The sequence below is a fragment of the Rhinolophus sinicus genome, chromosome 14, assembly GCF_057876585.1.
Source record: "Rhinolophus sinicus isolate RSI-liver-muscle chromosome 14, RSI-T2T, whole genome shotgun sequence".
In the NCBI taxonomy this organism is placed as follows: domain Eukaryota; kingdom Metazoa; phylum Chordata; class Mammalia; order Chiroptera; family Rhinolophidae; genus Rhinolophus; species Rhinolophus sinicus.
Window position 1 is genome coordinate 171,123,156 of NC_142514.1, and position 20,208 is coordinate 171,143,363.

Sequence of the window (20,208 nt, forward strand, 5' to 3'; positions counted from 1 at the left end):
GTCTTGAAAGCACACCCTTTCTTAGGTATGAATACCACTGCACAGACTCCTTAAGCTATAATAAGATATTATCCATATTTTATGGAACAGCCTCAATATCTCAGAAGTGTACTTTCTAATAAGAGTAAATCATGAAATGTATAACAGTGTGATTTCATATATGTAGCCTACTCTTTTTTTTTTTCAAAGAACCAAATGAGAAAATCTGAAAATTATGTCTCTTATTAGAACATATAAGGATTTAAGAACATGTGTCCTTGAGGTATAGGAACAAATAATTTCAACACTGTGCCTTCACTGCAGGAACAGGGGTATGTTCAAAAACAACAGCACAGATGAAGGAGGGATTAATCCCGTGGGAGACACAGAGGAGCCAATTCCAGAAGATGTCACTGAGAAGGCTGTGCTTTGCAGGAGAACTAGGGGTTCAGAAGACAGATGGTGGGGAGAAGGGCTCTCCTGTCAGAGAAAGCAAAATGCTCAAAAGCTTAGAAAGGCAAAACAGCATGGTATGCATGAGTGAGAGAAAATAGGTGTTCTATATGAATTTATGCCTTGATACACGTGAGGAGGGAGGTAAGGTATTTATAGAGTTCTATAAGCTCCGTATAGAGTAAAACCAAGATTGTTAATAGCGCCTTCACAAAAGCTTATTAAATTAACTCTACTCTGTTTTGATTTGCTTTCCCAAATACTCAGAAATGATTAGGAAGCACTTATTTTTCAAGTGAGAATATAATATTTCTGTCTAGATTAATAACTTGCATTATCTATGGAGAATATTCTTGCAGGAAATTAGTGTGGGCTAATCACCAGCAGGAGAGTGTTCTGTGGGCGGCAGACACCTGCAGTTTGCCATACTGAAAAGAAAGCATGCTGGGAATTTAATTACTGGAGGGTAAGGAGTGGCCAAGAGGCCTTGAGGCATAAAATAGAACCATGTTTAGTTCTCTGGGACAGGGGGAAATCTCTCATCATCCATGCACTTCATTCCACCAGAATTTGCCCAACACAGCTTGGTACGGCCACCATTGAACACTGTAGTACCCAAACAAGAAAAATAATTTAGTATAGCTATGTTCATTCCAATTCAGAAAAGGTGTAAAGTCATCCCAGAACATTTTGGCAATGTGTACCTACTCCATGCAAAAGAGTAGAACAAATACCTTGCTTAGTTTCAATATTAAATTTAAGTGAGAAGAATTTTGGCATTGGCTTTGGCAGGTTGACTATATAACAGCAACTAGATTATTATTCTACAACCTTCCAATACTGATCCGATATCATAGAATGTTACAATTGTTTTTGTTGCTACTGTGGGGGGTAATCTTTGTGGTTGTTGTTATAGTACTTTTACATTTAACTGCTCTTTGAATGTTTCCAAAACCAAAAAAAGCAAATTGGAGTATACAGTAATTCTCATCCTCATTCATATTTTCTCCATACTTGTTTTTGTTGTTCATGCATCCTTCCAGATACGTTTTATCTATATATGAGCAGCTAAAATGGCACACTTTTTTTTCTTCTTATGAAAATAGTGGTATACAAAACACACTTTATGATTTTTTTCACACTAAAATAGATACCAGTAAACACTACAGACTGAACTTTGTTATTTTATGTAATGTATACTATTTCATTATTTTAGTGTACTGAAATTTATTCAACCAGTTCTTATTTATTTATTTAGGGTTTCCTAAATGTTTGTCTTTACAAATAATACTGCAATGAATAACTTTGCTTACATGTCATTTGGACTTTATGTAAATCCATCTCTAGAGTAAATTTAAAAGTCTAACTGTAGTGTCAAAAGACATGTACAATTATAAGTTTAGCAAATATTGCCAGATTCATTCCTTTTCTTTTTATATTTACAAATTTACACTCAAACTAGTAATGAATGAAAACGTCTTCTTCCTAATATTTTATGTCTCCAAATCCAATAGGTAAAAATGGTGAGGTTTCAATTTTTTGTCTGAATGTGTTTCTCAACAAGAAGATACAAAACAACTCTTCCATGTTCCCAATTCTAAAAAAACATACAACTTCAGTGATCAAAAGAGAGAAACTTCCTTTTATCTTAGAAAAAAGATAATTTAAAATGAAAACACAAAGGAAATGGAGTCACAATTTTACTTCCAGCAGAAAATACTTTAAGTCTTTTGTTTTGTGAGAATTCTGTTAATGAAAAATTTTAAAGGTGAATCTGAGAGTGACAAAAGTAGGTTAATGGAGTCAGAAGTCCTTTATTTTTTTTCTTTTGCTTCATTTTAAATTGATATCATTTATTTATCGACAGTGTGGAAAATAACCATATATTAGCGCTATAAACTAACTTGGTGTCATATGTGTCTTCTTGCATCTGGCACTGGGAAGGCAAAAGGCTCTTCCTAGTTTTGAGAGCCCATTTATTAAGATCCAAGTACATACCAAGTAGGCAGGAGAAAGTCACAGTGAAACAATTAAGAGCAATTATCACATTATTGAGTTTTGAGAGGCATTTCAGCTTCAGGTAATTGATTTCAAACCAGCTGTGAATCAAAGAGATGCACTTGTGACCTGCTAAACATTTTTAGTGCTTCCAACAAGCCAGCTCCAACTCCAAAATGTCACTTTAGGCATTTCCAAAAATAAAAAGAAAGGCAAATTCTAAGAGTTTTTTTTTTTTTCTTTTTTCTTTTTTGCCTGGTGGACAATGTTATTTGGGGTTCAGAATTGTGAATGTTAATGTGCATATTAATCACCTAAGGATTTTGATAGAATGGAGATTCTGATTCAGCAAATCTGGAGGCCTGAGATTCTGCCTTTTTAATAAAGTCCCAGGTGTTGCTGATGTTGTTGGCTTACGGATCACACTCACAATAGCAGAGATGTAGAGAAGAGAATTATGAGTCAAATTAGTAAAATTCAGACCCTATATCAGACTCTGAGTTTACTGATTGGCTATAACCACTTGCTGCATGCATATCCCCAGCCAGTTCAACTATAATCTGTGCCATTTACCAAACAAAAACAAACAAACAAACAAACAAACAAACCCATCTCACTGGAACCAAGATAAAGTTGCCAGATAAAATATAAGATATCCGCTGAAATTTGAGTTGCAAATGAACAATGAATAAAACGTTGGTATAAGTATACGCCATGTAATATGTGTTACATACTATACTACAAAAGAAATCATTATTTATCTGAAATTCAAATGTACCAAGCATTCTGTATTTTGTTGGCTACATCCCGTCACCTTACCCAGGATGGAAAACCCTTTGGTCACCTTACCCAGGAAGGAAAGCCCTTTGCTCCCGCTACAGCTTTGCAGTATCCCTCCAGCGCCCTCTGTTGACAAAGCCTAACATTGACCCCGCTGGCAAAACAAATGTTTACAAGGTTCATTCAGCTCAGATATTACGAAGTCCATAAAGCACAGATTTGGAGCTAAGTCAATAGACAGACAACAAGCACATCAATATTCCCCTCCCCAAACCTTTCCTGTTAAAGGAGCATAACATCCTGGACTGTTAAATCGTGATGGGCAGTGTTCACCTCACACCATTGATGTTGGGTTTGGTCATATGCCATGCATTGGCCCATGGAATATAAGTGGATATAACGTACGCATTCATTAGAAAAAGTCTTTAAAAAGCCTTATGAGTTTCTACAAATCACTATTCTTCCTCTGCCAGAAAAGTGATATATCCCAAATAGTGACAATTTCTTCAGCTTGGATTCCAAAATGAGAAAACTCAGAGGGTCAACGTTTCAGCATCTCACCCCCAGCTATTGACAACTAATGGGAGAGAAAAAAGGAGATGTTTGTTCTTGTAAGAGACTGGGGTTTGTTTTTTGTTTTGTTTTTTCATTTGTTTTCTAACTACAAAAAAGCTGACTAACACACAACATAGAAAGCACTGGTTATACTGCCTACCACATTTAGGTTGGGATAAGGTAAACACTATGGCATATAGAAAATAATATGTATTTTGAAAGAAGAAAGGTTTTCATTCCAAACAAAGCTTTATTCTATATTAACCAATGTCGTTGTGATAATGCATCCTAAAGAGAGCAGATAACCACTGACTGATCCTAGGCAGGATAGCGATGCAATCAGACTGTGCTGTAGGAAGACTCCTACAGTGTGCAGCAAACCTTTTTCTGTGAATGGTTACATAGTAAATAGTTTAGGCTTTGCAGGTCATATGGTCTCTGTTGCAATTACTAAACTCCACTGCGTAAGTGTGGAAAAAAAAGCCATAGCCAATATGGAAATAAGTAAGTGTGGCTATGTTCTAATAACTTGTTCATTTTCAAAAACAGGAGATGGGCAAGATTTGACTCGTGGGTCACAGTTGGCTGACTACTGCTCTGGTGGAACTGTTCCATTCTCACCCTTTGACAAGCAATTCTCCACATGAAAGGCAGAGTGAGCTATTAAAAATAAAGAACAGATATGTTGTCCCCTGATTAATAACCTCTACTATCTTCCCAACATACTTAGGATAAAATCTATACTTTGTACCATAACATCTTAGACCTCTAAGGTTTTATACTATGACTCTAAGTTGCTGGCCCTTGATTACTTTTATGAAGCCAGCTAAATGTCACTCTCTGCAATAATAAATGGCTCATATGCTATTTCTAGTCCTTTTGGTCTCTTCTTGGAGCTGCCATTGTGGACACCAGCTCTCAATGGACCCTGATTGAATTCACACAGGTGCCACTCAATGGCCACTCCCTTCCTGTCCCCATCTGGGCCTCACATCTCTCGCCTCAGGACTTCTCTGTCAATGCTGAAGTGTGAGAAAAGAAGGCTTCCTCTTGGTGCCAAAGCACAGACATCCCAAAAGTGCAGGACAATCCTGCAAACTCTGAATCAACTGGCAAGGGCTGCTCGTGGAGGATTTTTCTCCCTTTGTCTCCCTGACTTCATTTTTCATGTGATTTCTCAGAGGACGGGTCTTCAAGGTCAAGTAAATAGTCACTCTTAGTGGTCAGCTTTAATCACACATCCTTGCATTGGCTCTCCTGGCTTCTACGCTCCACTCCCCTTGTGCTTGACTTCTGTTCCCTGGGTTGTCAATTTCCAATAAATGCATGCCCAGAGGCTTTGGTTCTGGGCCTGACATTTGGGGACAAAGACGAGGCACTCCATCTCACTCATGCTTTTCTAGCCACACTGTCCCTTGATTTGTAATTAGAATTTGCAAGCTTGCCCCTATCCTAGGGCAGTTGGACATGCTGTCCTATCTGCTCCCAGATCTTTGCAGGAATGGCGCTTTCATGTCATTCTGACCTCTTCTCAAATATTACCACCTCATAAAAGCTTCCTCTTACAACTAAATCTAAATGAATACCCTACTGCTTTACACTACATTTTCATAGGATGTAGAACTCTATGAAGAATTCTAATTGCTGCCTCGGATTGCTATCCCCACTGCTTCTGGCCAACTCTCTGTAGATCAGCAGCTCCTTAAAAATGGACCCCATTCCTCCATGTATACAGCTGCATAGCTGTTCCTAGAACAGTCTTTGGCACCTAAAAGAAACACAGTACATACTGTTTAATGAGTAAGTATAAATCCAAACTACAGGGAAGGGCTATGATTTGAAATCACTTCACCAGAAATGTGAGAATCACAGCCAAAAAAAGAATGTGAAACAGGTAGAAATGAAGTTTATCTTTGGAAAACAGGTCCTTTATCTCTGAGACTAGCACAGATGCAGCTTGACCTAACCTGAGTCCCCCCATAATGTCCAGAGAATATTTAGAACCCTAAATGTTACAAAAGGTTTTAAAAATGGCTTTAAAGGAATCTGAGTCATTAATTATAGTATCTCACTAGTAACCTTCACAATAGAAGACTAACCAACTGTGTTCACACTTTTGGGCTAGAATGAGTACTTGAACACAGGAGGCAAGAGAAGCAGCACAAAATGTAATGTATTAAAGTTCTGAATCAATTAAATGCATCCTGATTCATACCTGGGACTATTAGATAAATGATTATGAAACAGACCCAAGCATTTGTTCTCTTCCAGGAAATCACTGCAAAAACATTACAAAGTGCATTTTCCTCTTACATCGATGAGAGTTAAGCTATAACCATGTGCCTGACATTGCTTTGAGAAATTTTAGAAAAATGCGGATAATTAGTTGCAACACAGAATGGCATAAGGAAAGATTCCCCCAGATCTGCTGCAGGCCCATATTTTACCCAAGGCTTAGAGTGAAATAGAGCACAGATAACCTACAATGTCCTGAATCTAACAAAAATACATATCCAACAAGTATCAAAATCTTTAAACATTGTCTCATTAAAAAAAAAAAAAAAAAAAAAAAAAAAAAAAATATATATATATATATATATATATATATATATATATATATTATTCTAACACTGGAGAATTGTCACAGAAATTCTGTGCTGGTATCAATGAGATCATTCCTTCATTTTCCTTATTTCCATCAAATCATATTGCTATTATCCCATAATTGGCATCAAGTCTAACATCATGTCTGGTATACAGCAGTCATTTAATAAATATTTCTAAATCAGGAATTCCTTATCCAGCCTTGGATTTGATGCATCACTGCCACCAAGAGACAGTTTGGGGACTGGCGTGCTGACCCCCTCCCATTATATCTTATTTATGTATCAGGACACTCTTTGAACTCCGTTCCAAAGACACACAGATGATTCCCAACAGCAAGGAAAAAGCATATGATTATTTATACACCAGAACATCAGCTTCTTGATTGCAGCTGTTACTATGAATTTTCAGTGCCCTGAGATACTGAGAAGCTCAATTCCATCTGTTCTCAAAGATAATAGCAACCTGACCTAAATCAAGACCCAGTTTTATTAGATCAGCCAAAGATAAGACAGGAATTCAGTGGAGAAATGCTGAAGACCCTACTTATTTACTAGAATAGGAATTCTTTCTTTCTCTCTCCCTACATCTTCTGACATCATTTGAATAGAAAGAAGTAAAAGTCCTTTAAAGTAGAGCAGGTGGCGTACATAGTCAGTAATGAAAACACTGGTTAGCTCCTAAAAAAAGGGGAGAGGTGATTTCTCAGTTGAGAGTTTCCACTGAGGGCAGGAAAAACCTTAGAAGAGAATTGAAGAAAAGTCTGTCTGCTCCTGATACTTGGCCCTAATCTGAGATGTGAGAGAACTACAGAGAAAGGGGAATGAATCATTCATACAGCCCTTAAAAAACACAACCAACTCTACCTGACATGGGAAAAAAGGTCACCTGAACATAGAGCTCTTGTGTAAAATGTGGCTGAACCATGATGGCTGAACACAGCATGTGCTAAAAGCCAGAGCCTGAAACAGTCTCACACTAGAAACGAAGTGAGCCAGGAAAATGTGGGACTCATGCCGAGGTGTCCTATCTCCTCTAACAAACTCATATTAAATCAGAGCCTCAAACTTAAATAGAGCCTTCACGTTAGTCACTGCCTTGAGCTCCTGTCCCAAGCTAAATACTGGTTAAAACTAGCCCCCAGCTAGTTCAATAGCATTTCTTTAATTAAAATTCTGTGTCACTGTGGAGATCTGGTGGGTTATCCTAGTCATTGAAATCAGTAGAGAACTTTAATAAATTCCTTAATAATAAATCAACTTTTTATGTCCTTTGTAATTTCATTGTAACACATTGCAATTCAAGGCCATTACACTACATTTATCTTTAATGAATAATAAATGGTACAGAGGTATTGACTGAACAAGTGATTAAATATTCCATCAGTAGCAGAACACGGAAATATTTTTAATAATTAATAAGCCACAAGCTTTACTTGTCAGGTACAATCATCTTTTGGTAAGAACAACTTATTTTCATTTTTATTATCATAGACAAGTGCAATCAAATGTCATTTCAAACCATTCTGGTCATTCCCCAGCATAGGACTGACAATTTCTAGCCTTGCTTCTTACCAACTGTAAAGGGCAATCGGTTTAGAAAAACAAAAAATATGAAAAAGGTGTTCAGTTCATGTAAAAGAACAAGAAAGAGGAAACAAAATTATGTTCCCAAATTTCCTTATACTGATTTCGAAGGACAGCTGCAAAAAGGCACTTATGAAATATTATGAGACAAATACGTAAAACTGCCAGGACATTAAAGAAGAGACTTATACTATGCATACAAGACTTTACCCTTGTCAGAAAGACAGAGAGAGAGACACACACAGAGGGAGAGGGAGAGGAAGAGGGAGAGGGAGAGGGAGAAGGGAGGGAGGGAGGGAGGGAGGGAGGGAGGGAGGGGGAGGGAGAGAGAAAGAGAGAGAGAGAGACAGAGAGACAGAGAGAGAGAGAGAGAGAGAGAGAGAGAGAGAGAGAGAGAGAGAAATGGAAACTACCCATATATGGAATAGAACAGACTGGTAAGCTTTTAAATGAATTTAAGAGGAAAGCAAATATGAAAATAAAACATTGGAGAAGTATGGGGTCAGACAATTAAGTTTGTGAACTCATCCTAGAAAAAGTGCTACATACCTCATTCCTGAATATCACTAGGGTCACCTTCGAAGTATTCCCCTTGGGAAGCTGTGCACCGATGCCAGTGCCTAGTCCACCCTTCAAAGCAATTTTGAACTCTTTTTCTGGAATGACCATCAGAGCTGTCATATTACACTTGATTTCCTGAATGTCATCAAAATGTCTTCCTTTCAATATTTCCTTTATCTTTGGGTAAAGAAAGAAGTCATTGGGGGTCAGATCAGGTGAGTAGGGAAGGTGTTCCAATACAGTTATTTGTTTACTGGCTAAAAACTCCCTCACAGACAGGGCCTTGTGAGCTGGTGCATTGTCCTGATGCAAGAGCCATGAATTGTTGGTGAAAAGTTCAGGTCATCTAACTTTTTCGCACAGCCTTTTCAGCACTTCCAAATAGTAAACTTGGTTAACTGTTTGTCCAGTTGGTACAAATTCATAATGAATAATCCCTCTGACATCAAAGAAACGTTAGCAACATTGTTGCAACAAGTTTGTGAACTTAATTGTCTGACCTTATATGATAAAAGTAATTAAATAGAACATAAAGCAATAATTTCTTAATGTAATTGTCACAGAGTTCAGATATAATTATGGGGTAGGCAGTTATGGAGATACTTATTTCACACATATGTCTTAAGTTCCTTTGGATTTTTAGGACCTTAGATATATACGACCCCATCTATGTTAGGAATTTCATGATCTGCAGCAATGAAGAAGACTTAGACTCTGCCCCAAAGTTTTTTTTTTTTTAATAGCATCTTGGAAAGGGGAAAAAATGCAAGTACATCTAACTTATAAAACACATCTTTCTGAAGTAAAATCAGCATGTTACATTTATATTTGTGTCTCTGGAATCTAACACAATGCCTGTCACACAGTAAGAAAAACTTAAGCGAATTCATTCAAAATGAATTTACTGAGTATTTATTATATGTTTCATGAAAATACTGACACGCAAACATAAATAAAACATTGTCCTTATTCAACTCACCATCTAACAGAGGAATGCTGTAGTAAACATCTGTTGAATTAAATTTAAAAATTTTAGTAAGCATTTGTTGAATTAAATTTTAAAATGCATGGTCAATGCCTATCAAGAAAGCTCAATCTGAAGAATTCTAAAATAGAAAAGATCACAAGAGTCATGGGAGATTGTGGAGAAGTAGTACAATGACTACATAAACCACCCATCACCCATTAATCTTCATGTGGTTTGGCTCCAAGTAACATAAAATTTGCCTAAGAGGGCCTAAAACATAGTGGTTTCTTTTTCTCACCTAACAAAACATTTGCAGTTTGACAACTGCTTATGAAGATTTATCGGCTCAACAAAGTTGGGTCCTCCAGTGGCGTATATGCAGTTTGCTTGTCCTTTCCCTCTTGACTGAAAAATGATTGCAGCAGCAGCATCTAAACATTTCATCCTCACACTATATTCAAAGGCAGGAAGCCCGGGGTGGTTCAAATTATAGAGTCACTTCCTTCTTCTCACCTTCTCTGAGTGTAGGTCTTTCTCTAGGGACCCCCTCTCCCATTATGGCAATGTGCTTCTCTTTAGACCAATAATTTAGCCCACTTCTTCTGAGTAAAAAATCAAGTTACTGTTTTAAAGAAGAAAGGAGATTTTCTGTGGAATGTGAAACCATTAGTGCCTGCCACAGATCCTTAGTAAAAGAAAAAGGAGCTGAGTACAGTACATGGCTGATAAACAACTTGAGAACAGTAGGTGTAAATGACAAGGGTTAAGCACCCTACAATAGGTAAGCGGTCCACAGCTGAAGGCATCTGCAATGTACTGGGGCCAATGCAAAGGCTATTTCCAATTCTATCCATATGAAAAGAGCAAAGAACTGCACAGGAAATCACTAGGGCGGATGATGTGCTTGAAGTCAACCAGTATTTATTGAGCATCTATTTTCTGTAAATAGTTTTTGCTAGGAACGGGGGACCAATGAGAAATTTGTCTTCTAGTTTTTGGCTCCTCTGCAGTTTTCGATTTCTGAAAACCTATTCACTACATGTAGGAAAGTTGTATCTAAATTTGAGACTTAATATTATTTAAAGGTGGGTGAATAATAGTCCCTGATTTAAAAAAAAAAAAAAAGAGAAGGCAGGTTTCTAAATTGTCCCTAGCATAATCAAATCTCCCCAGCTGATGCCCAGCATGTGGGTACAGTGAGTGATGAGTGTACTGATAAATTGCTTGCCTCGTCTGGGGCAGCCAATGCACTGTTACCACCAATAGACTCTTCTGTTTACCCCAGTGTGCCTTACCATATTATTATTTATGATGCTCTGTGATGGGGAAAAAAAGTTGGATAACACTGCCATAAGTGACACTCTGAAATTGGTCCCTGGAAACTTCTGAATGGATTATTAATTCCTTAGTTTGCCTGCAACTGAAAAATAAAAGAATGATCCTTAAAGCTCAACATACATTCACTGGGACACAAACTCCCAAACAAACGTCTTCCTTTTGTTTTAACATTTAAATAAGAATGCCAAAGTTAGATTCCCTAACAAGGTAATAGAAGTCAAGATGAGACATTGCTCTCTAAACCCTAATGAAACACATTAAGATCAATGAACTAAACCAAATCAAAAAATTGTACTCACTCATTTTTTTTTTCAATCAACAAACTTTTTTTTGAGCACCTAAGCTGTACTGATCCCTGTCCTAAGACTCTGATAAAATAAAACATGCCGCCTCCCATTGTGTGCAGGCCTCTTCTGTGAAACAGAAACATCTCACGTTGTCTCTTTCACCAAGCATATTCATGGAAGAAGTGGCATTTGAGTGGAGTCATACGGAAGTAATAAGATTCCCTTACATGGACCGGGGAGGACAGTTTGGATCACACTACTCATATCAATTGTGGTGTTTTCCTTCCCTAGGAAGGAGATGCTCACCAGAGCCTGTTGGATACTAGAGCCTGCAGGGCTAAGATCTAAATGACAAGCTCTGGACGGGATTAGAAGCTGGGGAAAAAGGACTGTTGCCTAGTTAGGGGTTTGAATTTGCTCTAGTTCCTTGAGTAACTCCCTGCAATTGTATTAGGAAACTGGAAGATATGTCACTAAGGGGACTCTCAGAGGCTAGCAGGTCCACTCACTTAGTGAGTGCTGGAACCCTCCTTCAAAGGCTCCTCTGTAGCCATCTAGGTGACCCATGAGGTGGCCTGCCTAAAAAGGGTCTGCTAAACTGGGATGACAGAAATGAAATGTGCATATCTCCCTGGGTCCCTCTGAGAGCTATTTGAGCAAATACACAGAGAATGTACCATTGGCAATGAGATGACACAGTGGTGAATCCAAAGAACAGAAGAGAAGCAGAGATGGAGAAAGCAGCTTAATTTATAATGGCTTTTCCATTTTACCAAGGGTTGACCTGAATCTAATTAACCTGCTTTTCATAAGATGGCAAAAAAAGGTGGCTGCTTTTTGTAAGGGAAAGAGAAAACTTAAGTCATAGAAGAGGAGAACAGTGCCTGCCACAAAGCTACCGAGTTGCCCCCAAAATAAGACCTAACTGGAAAATAAGCCCTAGCATGATTTTTCAGGAGGACATCCCCTGAACATAAGCCCTAATGCATCTTTTGGAGCAAAATGTAATATAAGACGCAGTCTTCTGTTTGGGGAAACACGGTAAGAGGGGAAGGATCAATCACACCTCTCAGCCTAAGCAATGGGTAGAAATGCAGTATTTCTGGGAGGTATGGGTGACACGAAACACACACACACTCACACACACACACACACACACACACACACACTCACAGCAGTAACTTTGAAGGTTAGATTTAGTTCTGAGTTTAAGTAACCAAGCACACAAAACTGTTAGAAGCAAAGAGACTCCTAAGGCAGGTGAGAAGCAGATGAAGCAATATCTCAGGAAAGCTTTCCTGGATCCCCAAAACTTCAAAAGGAGACACGCAGCTTCCAGGAAAGGTAAGACCTTGCCCCTCCTGGATTATTTAATACTTATTGTGGCCCTGTCCTTTTATACCTAGGGATGATATCACTATTCTAGAAAAATAAGTAGTGATTCAGAGCAGGGGCTATGCCAGCCCTTATTAGCTGTGTGACTGTGCATGTTTCTTAATCAACGTGGGCCTCTATTTCTTCATCCACAGAATAAAGAAAATATTGTTTTTTAATCTAATCATAATTTTAAAAATATAAATGAATACATACAAATACAATAATGCTGGAATGTAATGGGTATGCTGCTAATATTTATACTATGAATTACCTTCCCGCCAAAGTGTGTGAATTTCCATGTAAGAAAAGATGTACTAACATTGGTCTCTCTTGGTGTGCAAATCAAAAATACCATGTTGGTAAAGCTACATCCTTATCTGGAGGGACAAACAGAATCCAATCCCTGGGATTACTGAGGGATATTTCTGCCACTGCCTTTATATCCTCTTGAAAGCCCATTTCCTTGCAAGGTTGTTTGATTGTCTCACGAAGCATGGTTCTCATATCCCCTGGTATACACAGTGGAAATATACAGAAGCAATTCTACTGCTTTTCCACACTTCTTTCTCTAAATTAAAATCTCTTCCATAAAGCCGTACATTCTTAAGGGCACAGAGCAAGTTCAGTTTATCTCTGTATCTTCAATGCCTGAAGCATAATAGTCACAGTTTTATTATTGGTTGGGCGGTTTGTTGATGTGCAGAGTTAATGAATCAGAGTAACAAGAAACAAGATGACCAGGTTGGAAAACAAGGCTGGAGCACCTTGTGGCTTCATAGTCAAACAGATGGATTGAATCTCAATTTCACTACCTTCTTACTGTGATTTTGGGCAAGTTACTTAATCTATAGAAACCTCAGTTTCCTCATCTGTCAAATTGGGATTATATGGGAATCTACTTTATAGGACTGTGGTGAGAATTAAATCTGAAATCCATTTAAAGTACCTGGAATAAGATTAGTGCTTAATAAATATCAGTCATTATTTTTTTTTTATCCTTCCCTTTGTTATTATATTACTGAGGTGATAGCAAAGAGTCTATTAAGGGATATCAAAATGTTTTAAAATATTATGTGATACAATTGAGAAAATTTACAATCTGAAAAAAAGAAAGCAAAACACAAATCCTACAGAAGTGAAGAATTAAAATACATTTGAAGGCATTCTGAAAAAAAAATATGTTTACACACCAGGTATTATAATTAGCTATTCCAGCTTATTGACCTTTATCTCAGTTAGAATTTATTCAAGAAAACCAGAACCACACTAAATATTTCAATACATATGATTTAATGTAGGCAGTTTCTTATGTTTGTATTGGAGGGCTGAATAGCAAAAGAAAGCACTAAATTTCACCACAGGTAATGACTACAGGAAGCAGTAACACCCCTAAGGATGGCGAATAAAGGGCAGTGGTAGGAGTTATGAGAACTTGGAGAAGGCAATTTAAAAAGAAGGAGAAGGAGAAGCTGGAGATTGGAGACCACAGCTGCTGCTGAGGTGAAGGGAATTTCTAGGGAACTGAGATGATGTCGACAGGAACAAAACCAAAGGAAAGAACTGGTCCTTTCTGCCCTCCTGCCTTCCAATGTCCCAACAGTGTTTCCCATCAGCAGAAATGCAGAGGGAGACAGCTGTCAAAGAAATGGCTAGACATTTGGAGCCGAAGAACGATGCTTTAAAAACTGACCCCATCTTACACATGCTCTACTTTTTTTCGTTCATTTGTTTTTGAAACAGTGACAAACCGCTAGCTTACCTTTGCTTTGTTCTGCATTGCTCATTTTAATCCTGGCTTTTCTCTCCTTAAACTGAAACGGCACTTCCACGTATTTTACTGTATTGTCATTTGTAAGCACCCTGCAATAAAGATATTATCTCTAGTATATGGACCAGCAATATACAACACAGAACAGCACTTCTAAAACTTCATGTACAAACAAACCACCTGGCGGTCTTGTTAATACACACATTCATATTCAGTCCACCTGAGGTTGGATCTGAGAAGCTGCGTCTCTAACGCACTCCCACCTACACTAATGCTGCTGGGTTCGAGAGCTACACTTTGGATGTAATAGACATTAGGAACAGGAGCCACAAATCACTCTCACGGTTTTAATACTATGTACCATGTGTTCCCCACAACAAATCACAATTCATTTCACTTATTTATTCATACCATAACTTTTCACTAAAATAATAATTCTCTACTACTATGTTTAGATTCTTTTGTATATTTATTTTAAGTATAATTGAGCATAAAATTATTAGCAGAGCATGTCCCTTACCTATTAGAGCTCATGATAATATATATGAGCTTATGATATCATATGTGTAATATTGGAGCTTATATTATATACATATGCAATTCCTAAGTTCCTCTTTCATGGATAAAATAAGATTTATTTGACGTTTGTTGTCGAGTAAGCATGAGATTTACGGATGCCATCATCTCTTCTCCTAATATTTCCCTCTAGCTTTGATTCTCAGATTTGACCTATACTTAGAGAGCAGCAAGTTTTGTCATTAAAATGCAGTTATGGTCTCAAAAGTGCACTCTCCTGTTCATTCCAAAGTGCACTTTAGTGCTACAATTGCTGACTTTACCTACAAAAATACATTGTGCTCCTGCTAGCACTGCAGATTCTAAAGAGCAATGAGCTGGTTACACTGAATTCCATTCTGCATCACAATTGTCAGCATAGTTCTGATGGCTGAATCTCTGCAACTTGACCAAACGTACACTGTTGGCCAGCTTCACTGAGAAGTAGAGAGCCTGTGGCTTAGGAAGACTAATTTTTGGATTGCACACTCAGCTTCTTAAGGATGGTTGGATGCTTCAGCTTAGATACAGGCAGAGCTAATGTCATCATTTTTATTTGGATTTTGTAAAAGCCAGAAAATGCACTTCAAAGCACATTTTAAGAAGCCATCAGTCAAAATCTTTATCACAATTTAGTGTAAATAAATTTGGACATCCCTTGAATGCACCATTAATTTAACTGTTACCACTATAAAAAGATTAGATCATCAGTTCATACTCTATCTCAGGGTTCAGAAGATATAAAATGTTGTCAAAGTGTTATGTACTTGGTATAACTTTACATAATAAACAAAGACTAAACATTGAGAGTAGCACAGCAGGTTTACCAACATTCAATCATTCTAAGATTAATCAATGTGAGTGTTGTCAAAATAATGCCGGGACACTTTACTGACCCTGATTCTAATTTTCAGATTTATATTTTCTAAATGAAACTAAGTTAGATAGCAAAGTTATTTCTTCTAGTTCTGCTACTCCATGCTCACTGCTAGGCAATGTATTATTTCAGAGAAGAGGCCGTGCCACAATCTCCCAATTTTAACTTTCAATCACTAACCCCCCAACATACACCCAAATCATATATTTAGCAATCATCTCACTATTTATTCCATCATGCCTCTCAAATCCTTTCTAAAATGTTATTAACATGTGTTTTTCCTCTACTTGGAATGTCCTTCTCTGCTGGACACATTTTCTTTATCTTTTTTTTTTTTTCACTTATTTAATCTTTTATTTTGACATAATTGGAGAATCACATGCAAGTGTATGAAATGACATAGATCCCATGTACCCTTAATCGACTTCTCCCAATGATAACATCTTGCAAAATTATTGTACAATATCACAATGAGTGGTTGACATGGATACAGACAAGACATAGAACCTTTGCATCACCACAAGTATGCTTCACGTTGCAGTTCATAGCTGTAATCATGTTGCTCTCCTTCTTCCTAGTTAAACGGCAACCACTCATCTGTTCTCCATTTCTGTAATTTGTCATTTCAAGAACATTATGGAAATAGAGTGATACAGTTTGCAAGCTTTTGGGTTGGCTTTTTTCACACAAAATAACGCAGGGACGCAGACAAGTTGTCATGTCTATCAAAAGTTAGTCCCCATATATTGTTATATTGCTGAATAATACCCCTGGTGTGAATCACCACAGGTCATTGAGTCTTTCACCCATTGAAAGACTTCTGAGTTATTTCCAGTTTGGGGTTATTATAAACAAAGCTGCTCCTAACATTTATGTATAGTTTTTTTGTATGAATATAAGCTTTTTATGTTTCTGGCATATAAGCCCCTGAGCATAATTTCTGGATCATATGGCAGATGCATGCTTAGTCTTTAAAGAAACTGCTGAATTGTTTTGCAAAATATCTGCTATGGACAGAATCATGTCCCTTCGAAACTAATATGTTGAAGTCCTAATCTCCAAAGTGACTATATAGTTGGAGATAGGACCTGTAAGGAGGTGAGAAAAGATAAATGAAGTAATAAGGGTGAGGCCCTAATCCTACAGAGCTGGTGTCCCTTATATGAACAGGAAGAGATTTCAGAGCTCTCGCTCCACTATGGGAAGGCACAATGAGATGGCGGCTCTCTGCGAACTAAGAAGAAAGCTCTCATCAGAAACCAAACCGGCCAGTACTTTGATCTGGACTTTCCATTCTCCAGAACTCTAAGAACAAATTTCTATTGTTGAAGCCACTCAATCTATGGTATTTTGTTATGGCAGCCCAGGCTGACTGACAGGGTACCTGTACCACTTTACATTCCTCTCAGCAATGTATGAATGTCCAGTTTCTTTGCATCCTCACTAGTATTTGGTGATGTCAGTTTTTTTTCTGTTTGTTTTTTTTTTTTTACTTTAGCCATTCTGATAGTTATCTAATAATATCTATTGTGGTTTTAATTTATGTTTTCCTAACAGCTAAGGATGTTGAGCATCTTATCATGTGATTTGTGCCGTCTATATACCCTCTGGTGAATTGGTGAAATGTATACCTGTGTTGTTTACACATTTTCTGATTGGACTCTTTGAATGTTTTAATCTTGAGTTTTTAGAGTTCTTAATGCATTCTATTTACTAGCTTTTTGTTAGATATGTAGATTGCAAAATATTTTTTCTGAGGCTACAGTTTGTCTTTTCATCTCTTATAGGAATATTTCAAAATGCAAAGACATTTACTTCATCTCTCCATATTTCCAGAAGGAAAAGTCTTTGTTTTCTTTATCTTTTAAGACTGAACAACAGAAGGATCCTTCCTTTGTAAATCTTCCCAACTACTCCATCTCCCTCGATGGTGATACTTCTTTCTCTGTAGGTTCCCAGGCATTTTTATTGTAATTTATTATCCTCTCATGACTCTCCCGTAAACTAGGCATATTAGACTATGAAACTCCTCAGGGTACATACCTTGCCTTACTCTTTCCTATCTTCTATTATTAGCACAATAATTTGAACATAACAGCCAATGTTTATTATATTAACGAAAAGGTGAATGTATGGTATAGCCTCGCAAATTTTTTTAAGATACAGACAACTTCTTCCAGAGAGCCTCCTATGAAATCTCCAAACTAAGAAAGTACCCAACTGTGTACTCTCACATTCCCTCTTATGTCCTTGGAACATTTCATCACATTGTCATTATTGTATTTGCATCCTCTACATAACAGCAAGGACCGTATATTTGACTTTATTTTATTTTTACTATTAATGTCTTAAGACTTTTATTAAAATATCGCTAACATACAATAATACATTAGTTTCAGGTGCACACTATACTTATTCAACATTGATATACCCAAAGAAGTGATCACCATAAGTCCAGCAACCATCTGACACCGTACCACACTGTCACAATATTATTGACTATATTCCGCAGGCTGTACGTTACATCCCCATGACTTATTTGTTTTATACCTGGAAATTCAGACCTCTTATTGCCCTTCACTTTTCTCCCTCCTTTTTAAATTTTGTAATTAGAATTGGCATTCAATATTATTTTATATTAATTTCAAGTGTGCATCATAGTGGGTAGACATTTACATAGTTTAAGAAGTGATCTCCCTGACTAGTCTAATATCCCCTCGGCACTATACATAGTTATTAGCATATTATTGATTATATTCTCTATGCTTTACTTTATATCCCCATGAATGTTTTGTAACGACCAATTTGTATGTCTAAATCCCTTCACTTTTTCACCCTGTCCCACTATATTTGATTTTCTTCTTTGAGTTTTTGGTGGAGACTCTTGGTCATAAATTATAAGTTGTAAGAAGTCAGGGACAGTAGTGGTATTGGCTCATGGCTCACAGGTATTCCAGAACTTAGCACAGACCTGAAGCACATAATAGATGCACAAAAGCTTTTGGCTTCGAGGTCTACCCCTTCCAGGTGGCATGGTACAATGCACTCCTGCCTCGAGCCTTCCACCTGCCCCTGCCAGGACCTACCCTGGCCTTCCTGGTACTCAGCACACCTGCCATGTTCGACCGGGCCCTCAAGCCCTTCCTGCAGAGCTGCCATCTCCAATCACTGACTGACCCTGTGGACCAGTGTGTGGCCTACCACCTGGGCCGTGTTAGAGAGAGCCTCCCAGAGCTGCAGGTAGAAGTCATTGCTGACTATGAGGTACACCCCAACCGGCGCCCCAAGATTCTGGCACAGACGGCAGCGCACGTGGCAGGGGCTGCTTACTACTACCAACGACAGGATGTGGAAGCTGACCCCTGGGGGACCCAGCACATAGCAGGTGTGTGCATGCATCCCCAATTTGGGGGCTGGTTCGCCATCCGAGGGGTGGTGCTGCTGCCAGGAATAGAGGTGCCAGATCTACCACCCGCTAAACCCCTCGACTGTGTACCAACAAGAACAGACCGAATCACCCTTCTTGAAGGCTTCAATTTCCACTGGCGTGACTGGACTTACCGAGATGCTGTGACACCCAAAGAGCGATACTCAGAAGAGCAGAAGGCCTATTTTTCCGCTCCACCTGCACAACGCTTGGCCTTGTTAGGGTTGGCCCAACCCTCAGAGGAGCCTAGCTCTGTATCCGCTCAGTTTCTCTTCACCACACTCATACCCAAGAAGCCTCAGAATCCCAGAAGAGCCAGCGACTGGCTCAATCCCAGGGTCTCACCTCCTGCATCCCCAGGCCCTTGATGCCTTCCTCGTTGGTGGGATCCCTATTTACAGTGGTACTTGCTAGGACTTATTTGGCTTTGGCAAGGCAAGAAGTTTTATTATGGATACGATTCTTTTTTATAAGTTATAGTAGAGATCTTCAACGAAGATAAGGCTCAGAGAAGTTTGGTCAAGACAACAGAAAATCAAAGACCAAGGTAACCAATATATGTCAACTATACTTCAATAGGGGAAAAAAAAAACACAAAAAACCCCAAGGCAGATCCAGAATTCCCACCTGCCTTGGAATACGGGATTTATTGCCTGTTAATATTCCTCTGCAGTGCTCCAAGAGGCTACTTGTTAACAGGGCCTAAGGGGCAACCATCCCCTAGTAATGGTATAAATAATGCTTCAGGGTTGTTGTGGGGACTGAATACTAAATACATGTAAAGCATTTCTGAAATTCTGCCGAGCATATAGTAAGCCATGTGTCAGCTGTTATTGAAGGCCCTGGGGAATCCTGCATTGCTCACAGGTCTTGCTCTGAACACTGGAGGGGATAGGTAGGCTGGGAAGCTGATAAAGACAAGTGTCTGGAAGGGCACCATATAATACACTGAAAGATCCTGTTCTGAATCTGTCCTAGCCTTAAGGGTCCAGGAGGAACCCACCTCCCCCTGCCCACACACTTATCTCCCTCAGGACAATGATATGAATGAGGGCCAAAAATGGACTACCTTCAAGGAAGCCAAGAAGTGTTCAGC

The 20,208-nt window shown here is 38.3% G+C and overlaps 1 pseudogene; it reads left to right on the plus strand.

The window, feature by feature from the left end:
- The first annotated feature begins 18,689 nt into the window (after window positions 1-18,689).
- Window positions 18,690-19,919, plus strand: LOC141572260 (cyanocobalamin reductase / alkylcobalamin dealkylase pseudogene; annotated as a pseudogene).
- The last annotated feature ends 289 nt before the right edge of the window (window positions 19,920-20,208 follow it).